The sequence below is a fragment of the Dromiciops gliroides genome, chromosome 1 (genome assembly GCF_019393635.1).
Source record: "Dromiciops gliroides isolate mDroGli1 chromosome 1, mDroGli1.pri, whole genome shotgun sequence".
Classification (NCBI taxonomy): Eukaryota; Metazoa; Chordata; class Mammalia; order Microbiotheria; family Microbiotheriidae; genus Dromiciops; species Dromiciops gliroides.
Window position 1 is genome coordinate 570,774,598 of NC_057861.1, and position 25,028 is coordinate 570,799,625.

Consider the following 25,028-nt stretch of genomic DNA (forward strand, 5'->3'; position numbering starts at 1 on the left):
CAAAATCAACCACAAGTTCTGTGGGGCAATCAGCATTGGGAAAACATTATTAGCTATATTTTTCAACTTAACCAATGGCCACATTTGTCCTTGAAGTGGTAATCCAAACAGTCTCTCTGTGCTTTTTTTAATTAGCATCTTGATAGAAATGTGAAACTCTTGAAAAATAACATCAAGGAAAATTTTATGCTTTATTCAGATCGAGATGGGAGATAAAAATGAAGAAGATCCCAGATATTTCCTTTCCGTTTTGAACTATAAACTCTTTCATTAAGGAATTTCAGGCAAAAATTATTAAAACTAAATTCTACAAAATGCTAGGAAACAATTTTTACAGCCAGTGTTTCTGGTGAAGGCCTCATTTCTAAAATATATAGGGAGGGGCAGAGCCAAGATGGTGGAGGAAAGGCAGTGAGCTCTCAAACTCACAACAGGATTGCTCCAAAAATCCTCCAAATAATGCCATAGGACAATTCCTGGATCAGCAAAATCCATAGGAAAATGTACTGAGATCATTTTCCCACCAAGGACAGCTTGGAAGGTCTGAAGGTAGATGCTGCTGTGCTGAGACAGAAGTGGAGTCCAACCCCCACAGTTGTGCTGACACAGATCCAGTCCCAGGAAGGCCTCACCAGAGAAAAAGACCCCCAGAGCCTCTGAATCACTGTCTGGTGAGAGGGATGAGCCTTTGGCAGGTGGAAGATTACAAGGGTCTATGCTGCTGCTGAGGCAGAATTTGGATTTTTCACCCTTGCTAGGAACCAGGAGGTAGGATTGAGTACCAGTGGCCCAGGTAGGGGAAGGGCACAGGCTCCTCAGAGCTGACAACCATAGCACACAAAGGTAGTTGATTAACAAATTAGCCTGGGGTTATCTACAGACCAGGGAAAAGGCCAGGCAAGTGAATAACCTGCCCCTCCTTAAATCATACCACCTGTGATCCCCTGAAGCTTGGGACAATGTAGCCTAAACACAGTACCCCACTTTAAGGAGCTAAAAGTCAAGTAACCTGGAAAATAGATACAGGAGAGATCATTTGAAAATTATTGGACTACCTGAAAACCATGATCAAAGAAAGATCTTAGACATCATCTTCCAAGAAATTGTCAAGGAAAATTGTCCTGATATTCTAGAAACAGAAGGTAAAATAGAAATTGAAAGAATCCACCGATCACCTCCCAAGAGAGATCCCAAAAGGAAAACTCCCAGGAATATTATAGCCAAATTCGAGAGCTCCCAGGTCAAGGAGATAATATTGCAAGCTGTCAAAAAGAAAGAATTCAAGTACTGTGGAGCCCCAGTCAGGATAGCACAAGATCTAGTATCTTCTACATTAAAGGACCAGATGGCATGGATTATGATATTCCAGAGAGCAAAGGAATTGGGATTACAACTAGGAATCACCTATCCAGCAAAACTGTGTATAATCTTTCAGAGGAAAAAATGGGACTTCAATGAAAAAGGGAACTTTCAGGTATTTGTGATGAAAGACCTGAACTGAATGGAAAATTTGACTTTCAAATACAAGACCCAAGAGAACCATAAAAAGTTGGAGTTAAGTGACATGCCTGGGGTCATGAAGTGGGTGGGTGTCTTGTGTCTGAGGCCAGATTGGGGCTGGGGTCATCCTGGTTCCAGGATGGATGCTTTGTCCACTGTATCACCTAGCTGCCCCATGATGACATCTTTAGGGTAAAATTGAAGGGTGAGAGGAATACACTGGGGAAGGGGGAAGGGGAGAGGTAGCATAGGGTGAAATCCCACATGAAAGAAACAGGAAAGGTTTTATGGAGTTGGGGAAGATATGGGAGAGGAGTAGGGCAGTAAATGAACTTTATACTCATCAGAATATGCTCAAAGACCTTAATCTCATCAGAGTTAGCTCAAGGAGGGATTAACACACACACCCAATTGGGTGGAGTAGTCTATTTAAACAGGACAGTAAATGAGCCTAACACTCATCAAAATTAGCTCAAGGAGAGAACAGCATACACACTCAATTGGGTGGAGTAATCTATCTAACCCTGCAGGAAAATAGGAAGGGAAGAGAGGGGCAAAATAAGGGAGGGCAGATTGGGGCAGGAGACAGGCAAAAGCAAATCCCTTTTGAAGAAGGATAGGGTGAAAGAAGATAGATAATAGAGTAAATATTGTGGGGGAGGGAAGAGGATGGAAAAAAACAGTTAACAATACTAATTGTGAAAAAGAGAAAAGAGGGAAAGATTGTACAAAAAATATTTATAGCAACTCTTTCTGGTGGCTAAGAATTGGACATCAAAGGAATGTCCATCAATTGGGGAATGACTGATGAAGCTGTGGTATATGATTGTAATGGAGTGTTATTGTGCTGTGAGAAGCGACAGGCAGGATGACTTCAGAGAAACCTGGAGAGACTCATATGACCTGAAGTATAGTGAAGTGAGAAAAACTGGGAGGACACTGTGCACAGTGACAGCAGTATTGTTCTATGAGCAATTGTGAATTACTTGACTACTCTCAGCAATGCAATGATCCAAGACAATCCCAAGGGGTTAATGATGAAGCATGCTATCCACTCCTACAGAAATAACTGATATTGACTGAACGCAGACTTTAAAAAAAAAAAAAGAGCAGTTGTGGATTGTACTTATATAACCTATGTCAGATTGGTTGCTGACTTGTGGAGGGGGGAGGAAAGGGAAGGAGGGAGAAAAATTTGGAACTCTAAATCTGATTAAAATGAATGTTGAAAACTACCTTTACATGTAACTGGAAAAAATAAAATAAATGGAAGATTAAAACAATAAATAAACAAATTATATAGGGAACCGAATCAAATTTATAAGAATGCTAGTCATTCCCCAATTGAGAAATGGTCAAAGGATATGAACAGGTAGTTTTCAGATGAAGAAATCAAAGCCATTTAGTACCATATGAAAAAATGCTCTGAATCACTATTGATTAGAGAAATGCAAATTAAAACAACTCTGAGGTATCATCTGACACCTATCAGATTAACTAACATGACAAAAAAGGAAAATAATAAATATTGGAGAAGCTGTCGAAAAATTGGAACACTAATGTATTGTTGGTGGTGAACTGATCCAACCATTCTGGAGAACAATTTGGAACTATGCCCAAAGGGCTATAAAACTGTGCATAACCTTTGACTCAATAATACCGCTGCTAGGTCTTTTTCCCAAAGAGATCATAGAAAAGGGAAAAGGACCCACATGTACAAAAATATTTATAGCTGCTCTTTTTGTGGTGGCAAGGAATTGGAAATTGAGGGGCTGCCCATCAATTGGGGAGTGGCTGAACAAGTTGTGGTATATGAATGTAATGGAATTCTATTGTGCTGTAAGAAATGATGAGCAGGTGGATTTCAGAGAAACCTGGAAGAACTTGCATGATCTGATGATGAGTGAGATGAGCAGAACCAGGAGAACATTGTACATAGTATCATCGACATTATGGGTTGATCAACTGTGATAGACTTGATTCTTCTCAGCAATACAATGGTCCAAGATAGTTCCAAAGGACTCATGATGGAAAATGCTCTCCAAATCCAAAAAAAAAAAAAAAAAAAAGAACTGTGGAATATGGATGCAGATTGAAACATACTAGTTCTTTTGGTTTTGGTGCTGCTGTTTTTCTTTTTTGGGGTTTTTCCTTTTTGCTCTGATTCTTCTCTTGTAACATGACTAATGCAGAAATATGTTTAATGTTATTATACATATATAACCTATATCAGATTACTTGCTGTCTTGGGGATGGGGGTAAGGGAGGGGAGGGAGGGAGAAAAATTTGAAACTAGAAATCTTATAAAAACAAATGTGGAGGGACAGCTAGGTGGTGCAGTGGATAAAAGCACCAGCCCTGGATTCAGGAAGACCTGAGTTCAGATCCAGCCTCAGATACTTCACTACCCTGGGCAAGTCACTTAACCCCCATTGCCCTGCAAAAAACAAAACAAAACAAAAATGTGGAAAACTCTCTCTACATGTAACTGGAAAATAATAAAATAATTTTATAATAAAAAAAAAAGAAAGAAGGAACTGAAGGAAGGAAGGAAAAGAAAGAGAAGGGTCAGTGGAAGAGAAAAACTACATAGGAAAGAGTATAACTAAGTTCAGAAGGGACACAGAAATAGAGTTATTAGCATTTTGAATTTCATGTGTATTTAAAAACCAAAAGATAGCAAGGAAATTCAGTTTTCCTAGTCTGTTGAAATAGAGTTATTAGCATTTTGAATTTTATGTGTATTTAAAAATCAAAAGATAGCAAGGAAATTCAGTTTTCCTAGTCTGTTGTTATTGTTGTTGTTGTTGTTGTTGTTCAATGTATATTGAAATGCCAACCTTTGTGTGTGTTCAAAATAAAATGTAATTGTATAACAAAAGAAAAAAAAAAGAAGTACAATAAAACTATATTAGTGGGTAACCTCAACCTCCCCCTCTCAGAAGTAAATAAATTTAACCACAACATTAATAAGAAAGAAGTTAAGGATGTGAATAGAACTTTAGAAAAATTAAATATGATAAACTTTTGCAGAAAACTGAATGGGGACAGAAAGGCATATACATGGGACCTACTCAAAAAGTGACCATAAAAACCTCATAGTCAAATGCAGAAAGGCAGAAATAGTAAGTACATCATTTTCAGATCATAATACAATAAAAATTATGTGCAATAAAGGACCATGGAAAGATAGACCAAAAATTAATTGGAAACTAAATAATCTCATCCTAAAGAATGAATATGCCAAACAACAAATCATAGAAACAATAATTTCATCTAAGAAAATGACAACAATGAGACAACATACCAAAACTTATGGGATGAATCCAAAGCAGTTCTTGGTTTCTTGGTAGGGAAAATTTATATCTCTAAATGCCTACATGAATAAAATGGAGAAAGAGGAGATCAATGACATGGGCATACAACTAAAAAAGTTGGAAAAAAAAATTAAAAACCCCCAATTAAATACCAAATAAGAAATTCTGAAAATTAAAGGAGAGATTAATAAAATTGAAAGCAAGAAAACTATACAATTAATAAATAAAACTAAGAGCTAGTTAGTTCTACATAAAAAAAATAAAATAGATAAACCTTTGGTTAATTTGATTTAAAAAAAAAGAAAGAAGAAAACCAAATAACCAGTATCAAAAATGAAATGGGTAAATTCACCAAAACAATGAGGAAGAAATAAAGCAATAAATAGGAGCTATTTTGCCAACTATATGCCAATAAATTTGACAATCTAAATTAAATGGATAAATATTTACAAAAATATAAATTGTCCAGATGAACTGAAGAGGAAAAATATACTTAAAAAAGACTATTTTTGACAAAGAAATTGAACAAGCCATTAATGAACTCCCTAAGAAAAAATTGCCAGGACCAAATGTACTTACAAGTGAATTCTATCAAACATTTAAAGAACAACTAATTCCAATACTATATAAATTATTTGGAAAAACAATTTAAGAAGGAATCCCACCAAATTCCTTTTATGAAACAAATATGGCACTGATACCTAAACCAGGAAAAGCAAGAAAATTATAGACCAATCTCCCTAATGAATATTAATGTAAAAATTCTAAATAGAATATTAGCAGAGATTAAAGTAATTTATCACCAGGACTGTGAGGAGGTGGTATTTATATGCAGAGCTGGTTCAATATTGGGAAAAATATCAACATAATTTACCACATAAATAACAAAACTAACCAAATTCATATTATCTCAATAGATGGAGAGAAAGCTTTTGAAACAATACATTACCCATTGCTGTTAAAAACACTAAAGTGCATAGGAAAAAGTGGACATTTCCTTAAGATGATGAACAATATCTATCTAAAACCATCAGCAAGCATTATATGTACAAGGGATAAGTTAGAAGTGTTCCCAATAGGATCAGGGATGAAACAAGGATATCCATTATCACCCCTGTTGTTTGATATTGTACTACAAATGTTAGCCTTAGCAATAAGAGAAGAAAAAAAAATTGAAGGAATTAAAATAGGCAAGGAGGAAACAAAATTTTCACTCTTTTCAGATATGATGTTATACTTAGAGAATCCTAAAAAATCAACTAAAAAACTACTTGAAACAATTAACAATTTTAACAAACTTGCAAAATATAAAATAAGCCCACATAAATCATTAGCAAAGTCCAGCAGCAAAGAGAAATTCCACTTAGAATAACCGTAGACAATATAAAATAAAGTTTAAGAAGCCCTGGCCTAGGTGCAAATCGATTCTCCTGTCCAGATTGTTGGAAGTAGCTTTCAAAAAAATATTTAAGGCATTCAGTGTCTCTGTTGGAAGTCTTTGGTTACTAAAGGAAAACACTGACATCAACTTAGTTATTAGTTAGCCTAATTAATAGTGATTATTAATTATCCAAAAACTCTACCTCTTGAGTTTTTCATTTTCCGCACAATACTGTAATTGCTAGCTATAACAACACAAGAAAATAAATTGAAGGAATAAGAATAAACTATCATTTTTGCAAACAATATGATAGTATAGAGAATCCCAAAAAAATCAAATGAAAAAACAATGAGCAACTTTAGCAAACTTGCTGTATATAAAATAAACCAAAATAAAACATCAGCATTTCTATATATTACCAAGAAAACATAGCAGGAGGAGATAGAAAGAGAAGTTTCATTTAAAATAAGTGCATACAAAATGTCAAGAGTATCAAGGGAATCAATGGGGGAAAAAGTGAAGTAAGGAAGCTTCATAGTACCAAATTCCAAACTATATTACAAATCAATAATAATTAAAACAATATGGTACTAGCTTAGAAATAGAGTAGTGGATCAGTGAAATGGATTGAGTACACAATATGTAGAAGTAAATGGCCATGATCTTGTATTTGATAAATCTAGAGATCCAAACTGTGAAGGCAAGAACTATCTAACTTTCTGACAAAAACTGCTGGGAAAATTGGAAAACAGTCTGGAAGAAACAAGGCTTCAATCCACATCTCACACTATATATCAAAATAATGTCAAGGTGTGTACATGAGTTAGAAATAAAGGGTAATTTAATATCTGCCAGAGAGCATACTATTGACAGTCATGTAATACAAGATCATAAAATTCAAAACCTGTCTTTCTGTAAAAGTACAACTCTTTTAAGCACTTTCTCACAAAATACAAAGCAAATCTCTGTGAGGAAATAGATTTTTATGGTTACTCTATCTCATTGCAACATTTTACAAAGATTCTACTATTTAAAGTTCTGCAACTGGAGCTAAGTAAAACAGTGAATACAGCACTGTGCTTGGAGTCAAGAAGACAAGTTCAAATTCAATCTTAGACATTTCCTAGCTCTGTGATTCTGGAAAAGTAATTTAGAGTCTGCCTGCTTCAGTTTCTTCGGCTATAAAATAGAGAAATAATAACAACTACTTCCCAGAGCTGTTGTGAGGATAAAATGAAATTATACATGTAATGCTTTTAGAACTATTCCAGGCAGTTAGTAGGCCTTAATAAATGCTTATTCCCTCTTGTCTTTTCCCTTGTAACAGCCTCTAATTGGTGACTAGAACAGTTATACAATGTCTATGCTCCAAAATCTCTGCAAAGCATTTCAGTTACAAGTCATCATGACTCCTATGGAAGCAGGTTCCCATACTTTTCCACAGGAGCAATTCTGCACATGAGTCAGTATCCCATTGCATAAGATTTCAAGACATTTTCATCTCCTACAGAAGGGGAAAGAGCCATGTCATAGGTCACAGTTTCATAGCCCCCAGAGGCTTACCTAGATAAGTACTGAAGAATTTCAGTCTGACAATAGCCACCAATCTCCAATGACTGGCTAAACTTTTGTTTTCTGGTGAGTTTCATATACTATTTTACAACCTACTAATTTTCTGAAGCCTTTACTTATCTGAGGTAGTTTGGTTTTGCTTCCGGTTTTTACACTTCTCCAGAATTGAAGAAACCATTAAAACATCTATACGTAGGTAATTTTTTACTCCTCTCTTCCAGTACGTCTTTCCTTAATATATTTTAAATATTTTGTCCTCATTTATTGCCAATTAGCAACAAGTATTATGTACTTAGCACAACATGCATTGTATATTTTGAAGAAAAATGTATATGACAAGAGATTGACTGCCCTTTAACTGTCCCCTGGATCCAGGATTTCCTACTGTAATGGGGGGAAATGGGGTACAGGTTTGATTAGGGGTTGGGGTTCTTAGGAATTCCTCTTTAAAGAATTACACCCTCTTGCACACAAAAAGTAGTTAGAATAAGGTGGTAGTTTATTTAGGAGCAAGGGAAGGGAAGGGTGGGGGAAGGGAAACCATGACAAAAATCCCTGAACTTCTCATGGGGAGATAGGCACAAAGCACATGGCTCAGAGGTACCAATCTCCTCCTCGAACAGGAGAATGGCATGTACAAAAGTACCTGATTGGGTGGGGGGGTGTGACCATTGACTGGAAAGTTCCTTTAGTGAGGGAGGACCATGCCCCACTGGTGGTAGCTGGGGAAATTGGGTGAGGAGTGGAGGATCATCCCCCACTGGTAGTGACTAGATGAATTGGGTGAGGGGTGGCTACGGATCCCTCTTCAGGACACAAAGGCCACAGCCACACCCAAGGGAGACCAGAATGAAGGGTGGGAATCTGAAGCTAGCTCAGTCCAATTTGGTTCTGCTTATCTCTCTAAGCATTATCTGTCCTCTGGTTTAGTTTCTCCAGGAGAAGATTCCTTGATGTGCCTCGGAAAACTTCTGGGGTGCTCTGCACCCCATGACACTACCCTCCCCTATCACCCACTTAGGAGTCCATCTAGTATTTGTTTTAGTATTTGTTCAGTTTACTCAATTTTGCTCAAAGAAATTTGCTCAATTTCTCCCTCTGAGATTGTTACCTAAATTTCTTTGTTCATTTGAATATTTTGAAGACAATTTTTATTTAATTTAATCTTGAAATTTTGCTAGTACCTAATTAAGTATATTAGTTTTTATTATTTTAAGGATTATTGTTCTCTTTTATTTTTACCACACAATCATCTATTTTTAACCATCCCTCACCAATAATAAATACTTCTTTGTAACAAAGTAATAAGGGGGAAACTGATAGGAGAAAGCACGTGGGTCCTTAGGATTCCTCTGTAAAGAATTACACTCTCGCACAAGACCTAATCAGGAATAAGAGAATAGGTTTATTGGGGTACAAGAGAAACCGGCCGGGAGGAAGGTTTTGCCAGAACAAAACGCTTTCCCCCCAACTGACTTGTGGGGTGCCATTTTATAGGGTTTAGATGGGGGGTGGGTAAGAGTCTCTTATTGGGTGAGGGGCTGGTGGTCTTCCCGCGTTGCGCTGTGGTAGGAAGAATCCCTCGTGAGAGATCTGGTGGTGGGTGTCAACTTTGTCCTGATGGGTCTAAGCAGTCTGCTGATGGGCAGTTCCAGGTGGTCTTCTCCTGGATTACCTCATCCAGATGCTTAGGAGGACTGGAATGTGGGGTGATGGTCCTGGAGCATGCTCAGTTCAATCTGTGCCGCTTATCTCCGTTAGGTGAGTGTGTGTCCTTGATTGTGTTCAAGGAGAGGCCTACTTGATTTCAAGGGAAAACCCCTGAGGTAACCCCCCAGAGAATTGTTGGGGTGACCAGGGCCCATAATCCTCCCATGACATTCCCCCCTTCTTATATCTAGGGAAAAAGGGTGGTGGTCTCATCTTCCGTAACTGCTTCCTGCTGGTTATGGATGTAGAGATGTCCCTGAATCATTGGGGGTACAGCAGAAGTCATTATGGGCCTGGTCCAGGGAGTGAAGAGGCATGTAGGCTGGGGTAATGGCTGCCATAAGGTTGAAAGCCTTGAGTCTGCTTGAGACAAATTTAACAAAAAGGTTAAAGAGACAAGGGCCAAAGATTAGAAGAACAACAACTAATATCACTATCGGAATGAAGGGAGTGAACCAAGAAAGGAACCAAGAACTCCAGGAACCTGCGTGAGGAGAGAAAAGCTGCTCACGTGTGTCCCTCATCCAGTGAGAGATATCATGAAGATGTTGTACTCGGGTCTTGACTTTCCTTGAATTGTTAATATACACACAACAAGATGTATTCTGAACCATACACACACCACCTTCAGCCGCTAGGAGATAGTCTAGGGCTATTCTGTTATCTAACACTACATTGGCTAGAGTATCAAGGGACTCTTGTAAATCCTCTAACCCAGCTGCTGTTTCATTCGAGAGTCTTTCTATGGCCAGAGTAAGATTGGTTAGTATGGCATCCTGCTCAATATAACCTATGAAAGGGATAGTGAGAGCGGCTGCCTTCTTAACCCACCAAAGAAAATTATCCCAGGAACCCCGCTTGACTCTTGAGGGGTGATTAGCAGGTACGGTTGAGGGGTTGTGGAAAACCTTTACCTGGGGATCCAAAAATCCCATTGTGCATTGTCCATATTGTTTATAGGGACTGAGACATGAGGCTGTCAAGACTTTCTGGGGGTGCTCTTCAGGAGTTAAGCCTGTAACAAAAATTGGCAGATTCTGGTGTCCACAGACAAAGACATACCCCTGAGGGGCACATAAGGACCCCTGGGTGTTCCTGAGCATTGTCTCAATCTCCTTGCCCCATTTTGAGTTTGGATTGCATGAGGGTATAATGCCAGGCCAAGTCTGACTGTTCTTAAGGGTCTTTTAACATACCCCAAGAAGCTGGAGGCCGTAAGGGCTGCTGGAGGGTGGAGTAATCTTTAAAACTGTCACCTGGAGTCAGGACAGTGTAATCAGGTTGCCAGTATGTATACCTGGACAAGTAAAATGAACCCTTTTTATCATTCAAGGGGATTGGTGATCCTGTACAGTTGACACACAGGGCATGTGTGAGGTTGAATGAAAAGGAGGTACCTTTCCAATTCTCAAGGCAAGTAAGCTTGTGAGGTCCATTGATCACTTTTCCTTCCTTAATCATCATTGTCCCTGTGTACTATTTCTTGGGATAAGTGATATTGAAAAAAGGCCTACCAGCAGTGAAGCATTGAATGCCCCTAAAGGTCTCCCACAATGGTATTGCAAATATAGGGAGAGTTGCATTTAAGCCAAAAGAGACCCTGCAACTATGGCTGATGATGTATACTGTATGTAGGAAGTGTATTTTCCTTTCATTTGTTCAGGGCCAGGATTCAAATGATATGGTTATAATTTGTCAGTCAAACTGGTGCATAATATAGTTAAAGACAAATTTACAACTCCACCAATGGTGTTGTTAGTGTGTCTATCTTGCCACAGCCCATGCAATTTCACCTGTTTCCATTTTTTATCCTCTTTTGTGATTTGATAGGTGTGAGGTAAAGCCATCAAGTTGTTTTAATTTATGTGGCTATTATTATTGATTTGGACCAATCTTTCTTATGTTTGTCACTACAGTAGTTTCTTATATACAAATTTAATTTTGGCAATTTTTAAAAATTTCTTTTGTTAATTCTCATTTTTTTTTTGCAATTTGGCTTTCCATTACCTTATAAAAATCAAGTTAATGGTGTGTCAATTTTGTTAGTACCTTTTATTTTTGTTTTCTGCTTTTGTTTTTGTTTTTTTACAAGACAATTGGGTTTAAGTGACTTGCCAAGGGTCACACAGCTAGTAAGTGTTAAGTGTCTGAGGTCGGATTTGAACTCAGGTCCTCTTGAATCCAGAGCTGGTGCTCTATCCACTGCACCACCTAGCTGCCCCTGTTAATACCTTTTAAAAGAAAATAATTATTATTTTATCACTTCAATAAGCTATGTTTTCAATTTTATTTCTGCTTTGGTCTTAGACATTTTTATATTTATTTTGAAACTATACATTTATTTTATAATTTTTAATTAATAATTCTCTGTTTAAAAATTTGTCTTTGTAGCTCCAACATTCCACTTGTGCATGCTAAATAAAATGTTCATTATATAAAACTGGACATATGTTGTTTGATATATTTTCTCTTTAAGGCCTACTTCAGTAATATCTCAGTTTTATGTATTATTTTATTATTGTCTTTCTGTTTTCCTCAATTTTCCATTATTTCTATGATTTGTTCTTTGCCCTACTCATTATTTAATATACCATTACTTAGTCTGCAGTAAATCTGTTAAATTGGTTAATTTTCTTTTGTGGTTCTTAATTTTGTTTTTAAGATCTATATTTAGAAATATATTTAACATTTTTGCCCTTTTATATTTACTTGTGGATTTTTAACACATTTTTAAGGTATTATATGATATTGAAAAATAGGCATGTTCTTCAAAATTGCCTTTCAATAGTTACCATAGTTTAATCAAATCTAGTTTACCTATATTCTGTTCAAATCTATGATTTTCCACATGACCACTTTTCTGTTAGATTTATCAAATTCTGAAAGAGGAATATTAAGGTCCTAAATTATATCTTGTTGCATTTTTTTTGTTTTTTTCTTTAAGTACTTGGATGTTATTGGTATATGCATGGCAATTCAATGCATACAGAATTAATGTTGGTTTTTAGTATCTATAAATATTTTTAGATATCTGCTTTAAAAATATTGTAGTTTTCCAATTTTCTCACTTTATAGCATTTCTTTCTACCATTATCTTAATAAAATTCATGATTTTAACTTGTGTATTCTTTTTTAACTTACCTGAGGCATGTTATTTAATCCCTTCTTTTAACCCTAATATGGATATGTAATCTTCAATTAGAAACTTGAAAACAAATATGCTACTCTTGAAAGAGTACAAAAGAAAAATATTTAACATTAAAGAATAAATACAAAACTTGAAAATAAATTCTATTAAACAAATAAACAAAACTGAGTGGTTTTTTTACTGGCAAAAATCAAGAAATTGTTAGCTAACCTGATGAAGAAAAAGAGAGAAAAATTAAAATACAAAATATACCACTAAACACATATGTAAGAAATAGCACTCCAAAAACTTCTGGAACCCAGAAGTGGAGTCAGAAAGCTCATTTATTTTCATTCTTGAGAGAATGGGCCGCCCCCTAGCAGAACGAGCAAACAGTGCAGGCTTGCAGGCCAGGTCTTTCAACTTCTTCCCATCCGGAATGGTGATTGGCCCTCTCTCTGGCTAATCAATCAAAACAGTATCCCCACCCCTCTGAGTAGATTCTTCTTCAGGTGGAAAAGTTGAGAAGCCTTCTATTTGAATTAACCCCCATTTGTGGATATTAGCATTTGAGTACCTGCTTCTATTCTAATCAAATCTTCCAGCTGAACCTGAGTCCACTCCTCAGACATTAAATCACCTGTAGGTATTTTCCCAGACAGCTCCAATCAACTTGAGGGAAGCCTACTTTTCCTCACAACTCATATGTGTTTTTCTACTTTTATCAGCCCAAAATCTGAAACTCAAAAGTTTAAAAATATCAGATGAAAGAGTAGAATGGAATACATATGTGTTGCCCTAATGTAATCTAGTTCTACAAACCATTACAAAGAGCAGAAGCTAGGAGACCAAGGACTATTGATAATGCTATAGTTTAATGATATAACACATCATATAAAATGGAAGGAAACTTGGAAATTCTTTCACCTTTCAATATAAAATTAAAGATCTCTTCTTAAAGGTGAGAACTGCAAAATTTACTGAGAACTGATTCCCGGGCTCCCCCCTCCCCCAAGTCCCCACTTTCCCAGGCAGGTAAATTGCCTGGGGCTGACTGTCTTTGTCATTTCTAGACTTATGGACCTTCCCCCAAGCAATTTATCCCAATGTTCCCCACCTTACTCCCTAGACTTTATGTTATTATGTAAAAAGGGTGCACCTACATTAAGTAGTTTCTATTCAATCAGTAATACCTATACTTAAATTAGCAACTGTCCTATTATTTCTTTTGTCAAAGGTTCATTTACGTTAATTAGCTATATGTCACTCTGGAGCAATCTTTTGGTTCCCTTTTGTTCTGTTACCCCATTAAAAACCCTGTCCTCTGTTCCCATCTTTAGGTATTCCTAAATTCCAAGCTTTGTGATACCAGGAGCTATAGTTCCTCTGCCCCGATTAAAGACCTTATTTCTCCTATATTGATTGTTTCCTTAATCTCCAGGTTAACAAAGATAAAAAAACTGAGTTTTAAATTTTAATAAAATTATAATTTAGAATATAACAAACCTTAGATAATAATATATCTGTGCAAAACTATTAAAGCACATAAAATAATTAAGGACAAGTTCATGTTGAGCATAATGATAGAAATGGAAGAAACAAAATTACATAGAAATTTAGCAGAAGCAAATATAGAGAAACTTTCTATTGAAACCATCCATAGTTTTTATCAGGAAATCATACAGCTTTCTTTGGGCTACTCTAACCCAAATTACTATTGTGATGGGGGCACCTAGGTGGTATAGTAGTGTATGATATGATTATGGATTTGAGTCAGATTAAACTCTGACCATGGGGTCTGGAAGGTACCCAGACCTGCCCCAGTATAGTTTGTTAGAAGTTTATTGCTTGTCAAAATTCTCACTGTCTCCTTTAAGTTTTATTGCCAATTAACAGTATTTTTACTTCTGCTCAGTCTCCCCACTTGTCAGCTACATATTAGTTTTGTCTGCAATCTATCATGTGTCAGAACCCCAGTCAGTGGGTCAGGGAGTTTGCCCACCAATTCAATACTCGGGACTCAAGAAGAAAGGATGGGACTAGGCACAGAATGCAGCCATTGAGTTGAGACCAGATGTTAAGTAACATTGTCTCTTTTTCTCAGAGCAGAATCCCCTTGGCCTTGGGGTCCCAACAATGGATTATTCTTTTCTTCCCAACATAGCCAAAGATAAATTTTAACCCTGTCATCCTTATCTTTAGAGACAGGGGCCTGGAGAGGGGAGTCAGTGGGAACTGTGAGATGTGAAACATCTGACTCTCACTCCCCTGTTTCCTTTTCCTTTGGTTTGACCTTGTTCCCCCTCCCCTTTTCCCCCTTGTCCCTGGAACACGTATGCATGTCTCCATACGCACCCTGGGTGAGACAGGATTGGATGTTAGATTGTGAGCTCATCCACCCTAGGTGTATGTGGGGACAGTCCTTTTCAAGATTACTATAAAAACCTAGAGGATTGGGCATATCTTTGCAAGACTTCAATGTGTAATTGGGTTTTGCCCGTCCTCATGAGGATGTAATAAATCTGTCTCTGCTTGACTTGGTGGTCTCCTCGAGTTATTTGGGTAAACTGAGGCAGTTTGCTCCATACAGATGGGGGCGCGTCCGGGATCTCTTTGGGGATCTTTGGAGACTCCCAGGAGCCTGTCCTTCTGAACAAGGACGTCCCTGCTGAGTTCAGCAGGTTCAGGGGTCTGGCTCTTGGTGAGGCTTCTCAGCATCCATGCCCGGAAAGAGAGAGACTTAAAAGCCAACCAGACACAGGGATGCCGGCTAAAGTAATGAGGAGTATCCGGATTGGTTCGGTCACAACGTGTGCACAGACCCAGACTGGTGAGTAACTGGGTGACCATTCAGGGGGATTTCTAGGAAGAAATCGGGGAACCCCTAGTTATCATCCTAAGGTCTGTTGAAGTTTTGCAGGGTTGAACAGGTCACTAGGACTGAATAGACACCCTGATACGAGATACAGAATTAACCTTAGGGTGCCCTCTAGGTCCTATTGAGTTTGCGGGGTTGAAAAGGTCTGGGGATGCCCAACCAACAATAGACACCCCGAACAAAATATAGGAACGCCCCTAGGGGGGGTTTAGTACCTGTTGTTTGCAGGATTGAAAAACCGGCTAGATGGTAGAGACCTTTTAAAGGTGGAGGTCCATGCTGAGCCAGGGTTGAATAGACATCCTGAGCAAAAACAGGAGCCCGGTGAGTTCAGGGTTAAAAAGTCCAGACCAGGCTAGGATCTTGAACAAAATACGGGTAGAACATCTAGAGTAGGGCAAGTTTAAAGAGCCAGAGGAGGCTGGAAAAAATCCTGGATTAGATAATTGGAAGGAGACCTTTTCAATTGAAATTAAAAGTAGAGGTCCAGGAGTAAAAATTCCATCAAAATAACTGTATTGACAAAAGAAGAAGAAAGGGAAATTGATCCCTGCAGTCTGGGTTAGAGAAGGGACTGAGAAGGGGATTGTAGAATTGTAAATTACTCAGAATTTGAATTGAGCCATTGAAATGTGATCTGTCTGCAGCCCTAGGTAAAAGGCTGCTGACCACAAAGGAGAAAGAGTGAGTGTGAGGTTTGTTCTTAGGGAACACCTAAAGTTTGTAATAGGCAGATTAAAGAAGAGAATCCCCTGGGTCTATCTTAAAATAGATAAATGGGGTTATTTGGTGAGATATTGGCTAAGCTGCCACTTTGCTAGTTTCAGATGGTTTAAGTATGTTGAGAAGGTACGAGGAAGTTTGATTAAGTGAGGAGGAATGAATGGTTAGGAAGTTGTTTGCTAGCCTACATGGTCTGCCCTGTCTGCATTGACTGTGACCAGGGGTATGAGAGTGAATAGTTAGGATTTTTGAGAGAGAGAGAGAGAGGAAAGTAGAAGGAAAGAGAGAGAGAGAGAGAAAGAAGAAAGAAAAGAAAGCCACCCCTTCCCCTTTTTCTGCTGTGGGGGAGGAGAGAGCATAAGTCTGTGCTTGGAATTTAGAAGGAAAAGTTTTGTTTAATTGAAGAAGCTACCCTTAAAAAAAAAAAAAAACAACTTGCTAGGTTAAGGAAGTGGGGGAGGAGCAGGGGGAATCTTGCTGCTCTGGCATTGTCTTTCAGACTGAATTGGAGGACTAAATGTGGCATTAAAATATTCCTTTAAACTAGCAAAAGAAAAGTTTGTGTAATTAGGGAATCAAGAAGGGTAATTGAATTTGATTGGGCTATCTATTTAAGAAACTTTGGGAATCATACAAACTATATACTGCCACTTTAAAAATTTTCTTTTGTAATGGAACTGTTTAAGGAGAAACAAAAACAGGAAAATAGGAAGTGTTTAGATTAAGTGATTATGGGATGAATTAATACTAATATGAAATTATCAATGAGGTTCTATACGATATCGTTCAGAAAATAAATTGGGGTTTAATTGAATTAATTCTGATTTAACTCTAAGTGAAATATATACTGTTCTATTTGTGTAACTTTAAGCTGACTACCTCAAGGTGATTTGTAATATGGAAAGGAAAAGTGCCCAATAGTTTAATAGTTTATTGTATTGGAGATATGGTCAGATTTGGACTCTCTAAATTACTTTGGGTTATGAATTTAATTGAATGTGATAATGGTTTTCTGTGAAGTGGGCATAGTAAGAATATTCTTAGCTGTATATTAAGGCTTTAAGATCCAACAGATCCTCAGTAAAGTATAGTGATTTGCTTTTTTTCTAAAAGTTAGAAGCTTGATGGGATCTCTTTGTGAAATGTAATTTGGTATTAGAGGGGGATGGGACTTGAAATCCTTAGTGCAGTCTCTTACCTTGAAGGACAGGAAGAAACGAAATCTAGAGATAAAGAAAAAAAAAAACTGGCAAAAGAAACTGCTGGATTACTTCAAGTTGTATTGTGATCTGGTATACTGTAGTTTGAAAGAACAACTACAACTACAACAAGAGATAATGAGAGGATTTAAAAAGGGGCCTAGTAAAATTTGTTATTATGATTGGAACGGGTTATTTGAATATTTCCTCTTTGGTTTGGAAGAAGCTGAAATTCCTCCCCACTGCAAACACTTTAGATGAGAGAGAAGGGGAGCAGAGATAAAGTTAAGCTAATTTGTTGCAATGGTGATTTGATATTGATAACAATCATGTTCAAACTTACTGTGATTTGTGAAATTGTGTTAATTAATGGAAAAAGCTTTTCTGGAATCCTGAATATCTGAATATTTGAGTTTTATTCTTAAGGTTTGGTATATATTTCTATTATGAGAATGGACAAAGTGGAAGTTTGTTATTGCAACATTGAATTAATTGGTTATTGAATTAATACAAGAACATCTAAATAATTTGTAAGTTATGAGAAAGATCTTGCTGTTTTGATCTGGATTTATTGGTGCTAAGTAATAGTTAAATTGGTGCCTGAACTTGTCATGTATGACATGTTAGTGAACAATAAGTAACTTATGAGCTATCTTGTATCATCTTAATAGGGAATCTGAAGTTTACTTATGTTTTTATTTAATTGGAATTAGAACATGTGTAGAAACACATGCAAACTAGTTGTCACTTTAAAGATGTTCCCATTGTTTAGAGGAATTCTGAGGACAGTATCTTATGTTTAACATCTAAACCCATTTTACCATGTGCTATTGTGTGGGGCATTTTCTAGTTTGTTCCCAGTATGCAATTTGGGATTGCTTACACTTATTTCAACCATTGCTTGTTATTGAGCATCTCAAAGCAGATTCATTTGTGTAGTGCTAACCTATGGATGAAAAGAGAAACCTATTTAAGTACAAGTATAGTTAATACTTGCTGTCTAGGATATGCGATCCTTGAGAAATGAATTCACTTTTAGTGCTGATTGTTGGGACTTGCTATTTAAGATGTTATGGGACTATTAATCATTATTGCTCTGAGTTTGACTCCAGTTATTACTATCAAGGAATGGTGAGCCATATGATTCATGATACCAGCAACCCTATAGGGGTTTTACATGTGTGCACTGCAGGTGGAGTTCTCTTGGGAAAGGATGGGAGACCGACTGTTTGGCAAAGGCTGAGGTAGGTGTCTCCTGACTCGGTTTCCCCGAATATTACATATGGAATGCAAACTTTCCCACCTGGCTGATTTTAGGTCTGGCATATTGCATTGGTTGTCCACAAAACTTCTACTGGGAGTTGGGAAAGTACCTTTCCCCCAGAGCTTTGTTCTTTTTCTTTTGTGGCAAGTTCCTATAATCATGTCACTTGATAAGCACGAACACAATATTGTCTCTTCATCCCTAGATTAATACTGTAACATCTGGGTGAGATGCAGGTTTAAGATTTAAGCTATTTGCCTTAGAAATTCTAGTCCCTTTCAGAATCTGAACAACTAGAATGTATAAGCATTTAGCCTTGTCATCTGTCTGTTATTAGTTATGCATGTTAGAAATTGAACCAGAGACATCTCAAGTCTGTTTCAAGAAAACAGAGAAGAGTAAAATATAGAATGTTTTGTTATATAAGTTTATTGTGTAATGTAGAAATAATATCTGTCTATAGAGCATGTCCTGTAATACCAACATGGTTTATTATGGACAACTTATTTGACATGCACTGTTTTGAAATTAATTGGTTAAATGTCATCCTAAGTCTTTTATTAGAATTGAAGTTAACTTGGTAACTCTTATGTAAGTTCATTTGTGGTCATCTTCTTACAAAGGTATTTTGTAACCTAAGTTTTATGTGAGGATTACATCTTAAACAATTGAGTGAAAACTTTTGGAGAAATAAAGTGAAATGGATATAGATGTAATTTGGAAAAATTTAAGGGTTCTGCCATCAGTGGCATTTTGAAACATTTAGATTATATGGCTTGCATGTAGCAAGATAGTGGTAACCCTTTGACTTGTTAATAATGTCTGTCAGATACAGAACTAGGTAAAGCTTTGAACAGCACGGGGCATTCATGACACCTTTCACTGGATGAAGGACATTTGTGAACAGCTTTTCGCTCCTGATGCAGGATCTGGGGGTTCCTGGATTCACTCTTTTGGTTTGCCCCTTTTCCCTATTGTTGTCTTTTAAAATTTTTTTGTCTTTGTCTCTTTAACCTCTTGATAGTTTGTTTTATCTAGGCTCAAGGCTTTCAATTTTATGTTAGCAATTCCAGACTATATACCCCCTTCATCATCTGGACCAGGCCTGCAAGGATTTCTGCACCTTCCACTGTCAGCTCTACACACATATTCAGCTGGAAGCAGTTACAGAAGAAGAGATCTTCGCCCTCTTTTTCCTTAGCTATTGGAAGGAGGGGTGGGGAAATGTAGTGGTAGCCTGGTGGGCCTGAGTCTAGTTGGGGATACTCAGGCCTAGAAGAGGTCAATTAGAGATTACTCTTTCCTTGGATAAAGTTGGGAAACAGTTGTATTTGCTATTTAAATTTGCTTTGTAAAAGGTTCTAATAGGGGTACCTGAGGTCAAAGATGAAAATTGCTAAGTGAATGGACACTGGGAGCACATCACTGAAATTATAAAGAGGTTTTTAAATCATATTTGTTGTTATAATATTGGTAGTTATTGACATGTATATGGTATATTGGGATAATTAATTAGACCCCAATTTACCTCCTGAAAGATGCCTATGGGACAGGATTAGGTATTCATTTGTAATTTTGGAGTTCTCCTTATACTTGTCCCTGTTTAGTCCCTTGCTTTATAGGTTTGATACAACGTGCAGTTCAACAGATGCAGCTGATGGTGACTCAGCAGTTCACTGAGAAAAGATTAAAGACCCTGATTCTGAAACTTCACGAAGGAGAGACTGGTGATGAGTTGGACTTGGACTGATGGGCTGAAATCCTGCATGGCTGAAGGGCTCAACGACAGTGACTCAAATCCAGAATATGCTCTCTGAGCATAAAAGAAAAATGGAGGATTGTATGATATGATTATGGATTTGAGTCAGATTAAACTCTGACCATGGGGTCTGGAAGGTACCCAGACCTGCCCCAGTATAGTTTGTTAGAAGTTTATTGCTTGTCAAAATTCTCACTGTCTCCTTTAAGTTTTATTGCCAATTAACAGTATTTTTACTTCTGCTCAGTCTCCCCACTTGTCAGCTACATATTAGTTTTGTCTGCAATCTATCATGTGTCAGAACCCCAGTCAGTGGGTCAGGGAGTTTGCCCACCAATTCAATACTCGGGACTCAAGAAGAAAGGATGGGACTAGGCACAGAATGCAGCCATTGAGTTGAGACCAGATGTTAAGTAACATTGTCTCTTTTTCTCAGAGCAGAATCCCCTTGGCCTTGGGGTCCCAACAATGGATTATTCTTTTCTTCCCAACATAGCCAAAGATAAATTTTAACCCTGTCATCCTTATCTTTAGAGACAGGGGCCTGGAGAGGGGAGTCAGTGGGAACTGTGAGATGTGAAACATCTGACTCTCACTCCCCTGTTTCCTTTTCCTTTGGTTTGACCTTGTTCCCCCTCCCCTTTTCCCCCTTGTCCCTGGAACACGTATGCATGTCTCCATACGCACCCTGGGTGAGACAGGATTGGATGTTAGATTGTGAGCTCATCCACCCTAGGTGTATGTGGGGACAGTCCTTTTCAAGATTACTATAAAAACCTAGAGGATTGGGCATATCTTTGCAAGACTTCAATGTGTAATTGGGTTTTGCCCGTCCTCATGAGGATGTAATAAATCTGTCTCTGCTTGACTTGGTGGTCTCCTCGAGTTATTTGGGTAAACTGAGGCAGTTTGCTCCATACAGTAGCTAAAGTGCAGGGCCTGGAATCAGGAAGATAGGGGAGTTCAAACTTGGCCTCAGATAGTTTCTAGGTATGTGACCAAGGGCAAGTACCTTAAAGTCTGTTTGCTCCAATTTTTTTCATTTGCAAAATGATGATAAAAATAGCACCTACCTTCCAGGATTGTGAGAATCAAAAGAGATAATAATTATAAATGGCTTAGCACAGTATCTGGTAAATAGTAAGTGCTATATAAATATTAATTATTATTATAAACTGAGTTAGTTATTTTCCCCTCTCCATTTGCACCACCCCAAAAGAAACATATGACTTCTCTTCTATTTCCTCTATTGTATATACCTATTTATTTACCTATTATCTCTCCCATTAGTATGTAAACTCGTTGAACACAGGATCTGTGTGTGTGTGTTTGCCTTTCTTTGTATCCCAAATACTTACACAGACCTTGATATATAAGTGCTTAATAAATATTTGTTGACTAATTGAGGATAAATTAGGGAGAAGGGATAATGAGCAAAAAGGAGATTATGGTTTTTAGAGAACTCAATAGTAAGTGAGGTAGTAGGGGATCTTATTTATTAGGACATGGAAAAGAAAGGGAAAATTCATTCTCCAGGAAATATAGAGTCAGTATCCTAATTTGAAAAGCAAATAGAAAGCCCTTATAGCACTTTGACAAAGTGCTTTCCTTACAACCCGGTGAAGGACACAGGATTTTATTATCCTCTTTATATAAATGATCAAACAGACTCATAGGGATTAAGTGTCTTGCCCATACTCAGACTCAAATTTTATGACTCCAAGTTCTGAATGTTTTCCTATGCTAAGTTCCCTATGATGACAACTATCTGTACAAAAGAAAGCAAAGAATATGCCGTTTCTGTAATTAAAGTTTCTTTACTGTTTGTGGAATTTAAAAAATTATATTCTCTAAGTGCAACTTAAACTATAATGCACAGTCCTGAAACATACTATAAAGTTGCTGAAAAGTTTTGAAATTTCATTTGTGTTTCTGAAAACCTCTTTCTATTCAGCTTAACCCCACAGATAATGGCTTCCGGATGATGGTGACAACTAAACCATAATCACACTCATATGACTTTTGTACTTCATCACTAGCCATTGAGCAGAATGACAATGTGGGAAAATAGCATGGCTTTGCTCTTTCCAGAATACAGTAACTTCCCCCTTAAAATAAAAAAATCAGTCATCTGGCTTTTTTGTTATCTTCAAACCAGAGTAAAACTTGACATAAGAAGGGTTAAGTAATGAAGGGAAAGGAAACTAACAGCATTAGACCTCCTTGAATTAATGTTACAGAACATTTTCCATCATATGTCTCTGCTAGATGGCTAAAGAATCCCATATGGGAAATAGATGAAGAAAGGGTAATAAAGCTGATTTCAGTTATATAAGAATAGAGGTTTAGTTATTGCACTGAGCTGGGAAAATGCATGGTTACACAAATAAAACAGAAAGCAAAATAATAATAACAGTTTGAGACTGTGAGGGGTAACAGAAAGAAGGAAGAATTAAGGAAAAGGGAGAGGGGAGAGGCCAGGTTCAATTTAGCATAAGCTAATTGCCTGCAGAAAAGAGAAAGTTTTTGCATTACAATGCATTATATCATGGTCTATCCATCTTTCTGTCTGTTTTTCTATATGTATGTATATACTTACTAAAGGGCACAAACCACCATCATAACTCTATATAATAGATTAAGTTTCCCTAATAAAAAGAAAAATACAAGAATAGAAAGACACCAAATCCCCCCATTCTCTGCATATAAGAAACTTTTATGCAAAGTAAAAATGAAGGAATGGACCAAAATCTATTTTGCTTCCAGATACTATGAGCTACAGCCAAGATGGTGAAGAAAACAAAAGTTACCTGAGATCTCCCCAGTTTGCCTCAAACTAGTGTTGTTAAGCCTCTAAATGAGGTTTAACTGAACCCACAAAAAGATGAAATGAAACAGTTTTCCAATCAAAGATAGCTTAGAAGAACACCATGAAAAGTCTGAGTCATTGGAGTAGTAAATGGAGCGTAGTCCAGTGCATGTAGTTTCTGGGTAAACCATCAAGAGCCACAACACAGATCAACAACTGAGGCCCCACAGTCCTGGCTCAGCAGTCCAGTTGCACAACAGACCATCTGTGAGGCTTCCAGCCCAGGACAGCAGGAAAACTGCCAGCCCCAGAACTCCTGGTACAACCTTCATGACTAGGCCAAGTCACCCCCCTTCTGTGGGAAAGCTGCTAGGCCTGGAGGCCCCAGCACAAAAAGCCAGTGACCAGGCCTTTGGCCCCCAGTGCAAGATACTTGGGACAGTGTTCCCTGTACCCCAGGAGTAGAGCTCAACTTTAAAAATCACAAAATAGGCCAGGAAATGAGCAGAAAATAAACAAACAAAAAAAGGATCCCTGACAATAGCAAGCCATTATGGTGACAAGGAAGATGAAAACGCAAACTCAGAAAAAGACAATGAATGTCAAAATACCTACCTTAGAAGCCACAAAGAGGAATACAAATTGGTCTTATGCCAAAAAAAAAATTCTTTGGGAAGAGCTCAAAAGGATTTTAAATGCCAAATAAGAGAAATAGAAGAATAAGTGGGAAAAGAAATGAGTTATGCAAGAGAACCATAACAAAGAAGTCAATAGCTTGGAAAAGGAAGCACAAAAATTGACTGAGAAAACTCCTTAAAAAATAAAGTTGGCCAAATGGAGGGGGGAAATCCACTGAAGGAAAAAACTCCTTAAAAAATAGAATTGGATAAAAAATAAATGTGAAAAATTTGTTTTCAGATGTAACTTGGGGAAAATTCTAAATAAATTCATTTTTTTAAAAAAGCTCAATGAGAGTAAGTATTTTTATATATCAATCAAAAAATGTTAATATAATCTTAAACTGAAGTAGGAGAAAATTAGTAATGTCATGGGGTGCAGAGCACCCCAGAATTTCTCTGGGGCACACCGAGGAATCTTCTCCTTGAGAAACTAAACCAGAGGACAGATAACGCCTAGAGGAACCAAATTGGACTGAGCTAGCTTGGGATTCCTACCCTTCATTCTGGTCTCCCTTATCCTGGGGAGATAAGTTTGGGTGTGGCTTCGGCCTTTGTGTTCTGAGGAGGGATCCATAGCCACCCCTCACCCAATTCCTTTAGTCACTACCAGTGGGGGATGGTCCTCCACTGCTCACCCAATTCCCCCAGCTACCACCAGTGGGGGATGGTCCTCTCTCACTAAAGGAACTTTTCATGGGCAGATGGTCCACCCCCATCAGTCATCTATAAAAGTACCTTCCGGTCTCCTGTTCGAGGAGATTTGGTACCTCTGAACCATGTGCTTTATGCCAAATCTCCCCATGAAAAGTCCAAGGATTTCTTTCATGGTTTCCCTCCCCCCACCCTTCCCTTCCCTTGCTCCTAAATAAACTATCACCTTGTTCTAACTAAGTTTTGTGTGCAAGAGGGTGTAATTCTTTAAAGAGGAATTCCCAAGAACCCCAACCCCAACCCGTACCCCATTTTTCCACTATATCATCTGGCGCCCGAACGTTGTAGGGACGTGGGATTTTCCTCTTTCCTCTTAGCACATAAAACTGGGGGGTGGGAACCTCCCTTCTGGGTTTCCTTTCTCCCTCTCCCGCCTGACTCAACCTCCCGTTTGAGTC

At 37.7% G+C, this 25,028-nt stretch overlaps 1 protein-coding gene across 2 annotated transcripts in view; it reads right to left on the reverse strand.

Annotated features, from left to right (window-relative positions):
- The window catches only part of SYK (spleen associated tyrosine kinase), a 197,669-nt gene that overhangs the window by 157,150 nt on the left and 15,491 nt on the right, over window positions 1-25,028 (reverse strand). For both annotated transcript variants that reach the window (XM_043977547.1, XM_043977546.1), the window contains exon 2: window positions 4,808-4,876. The gene's annotated coding sequence lies outside the window, so the exon portion shown is untranslated. The remainder of the gene's footprint in view (window positions 1-4,807; window positions 4,877-25,028) is intronic.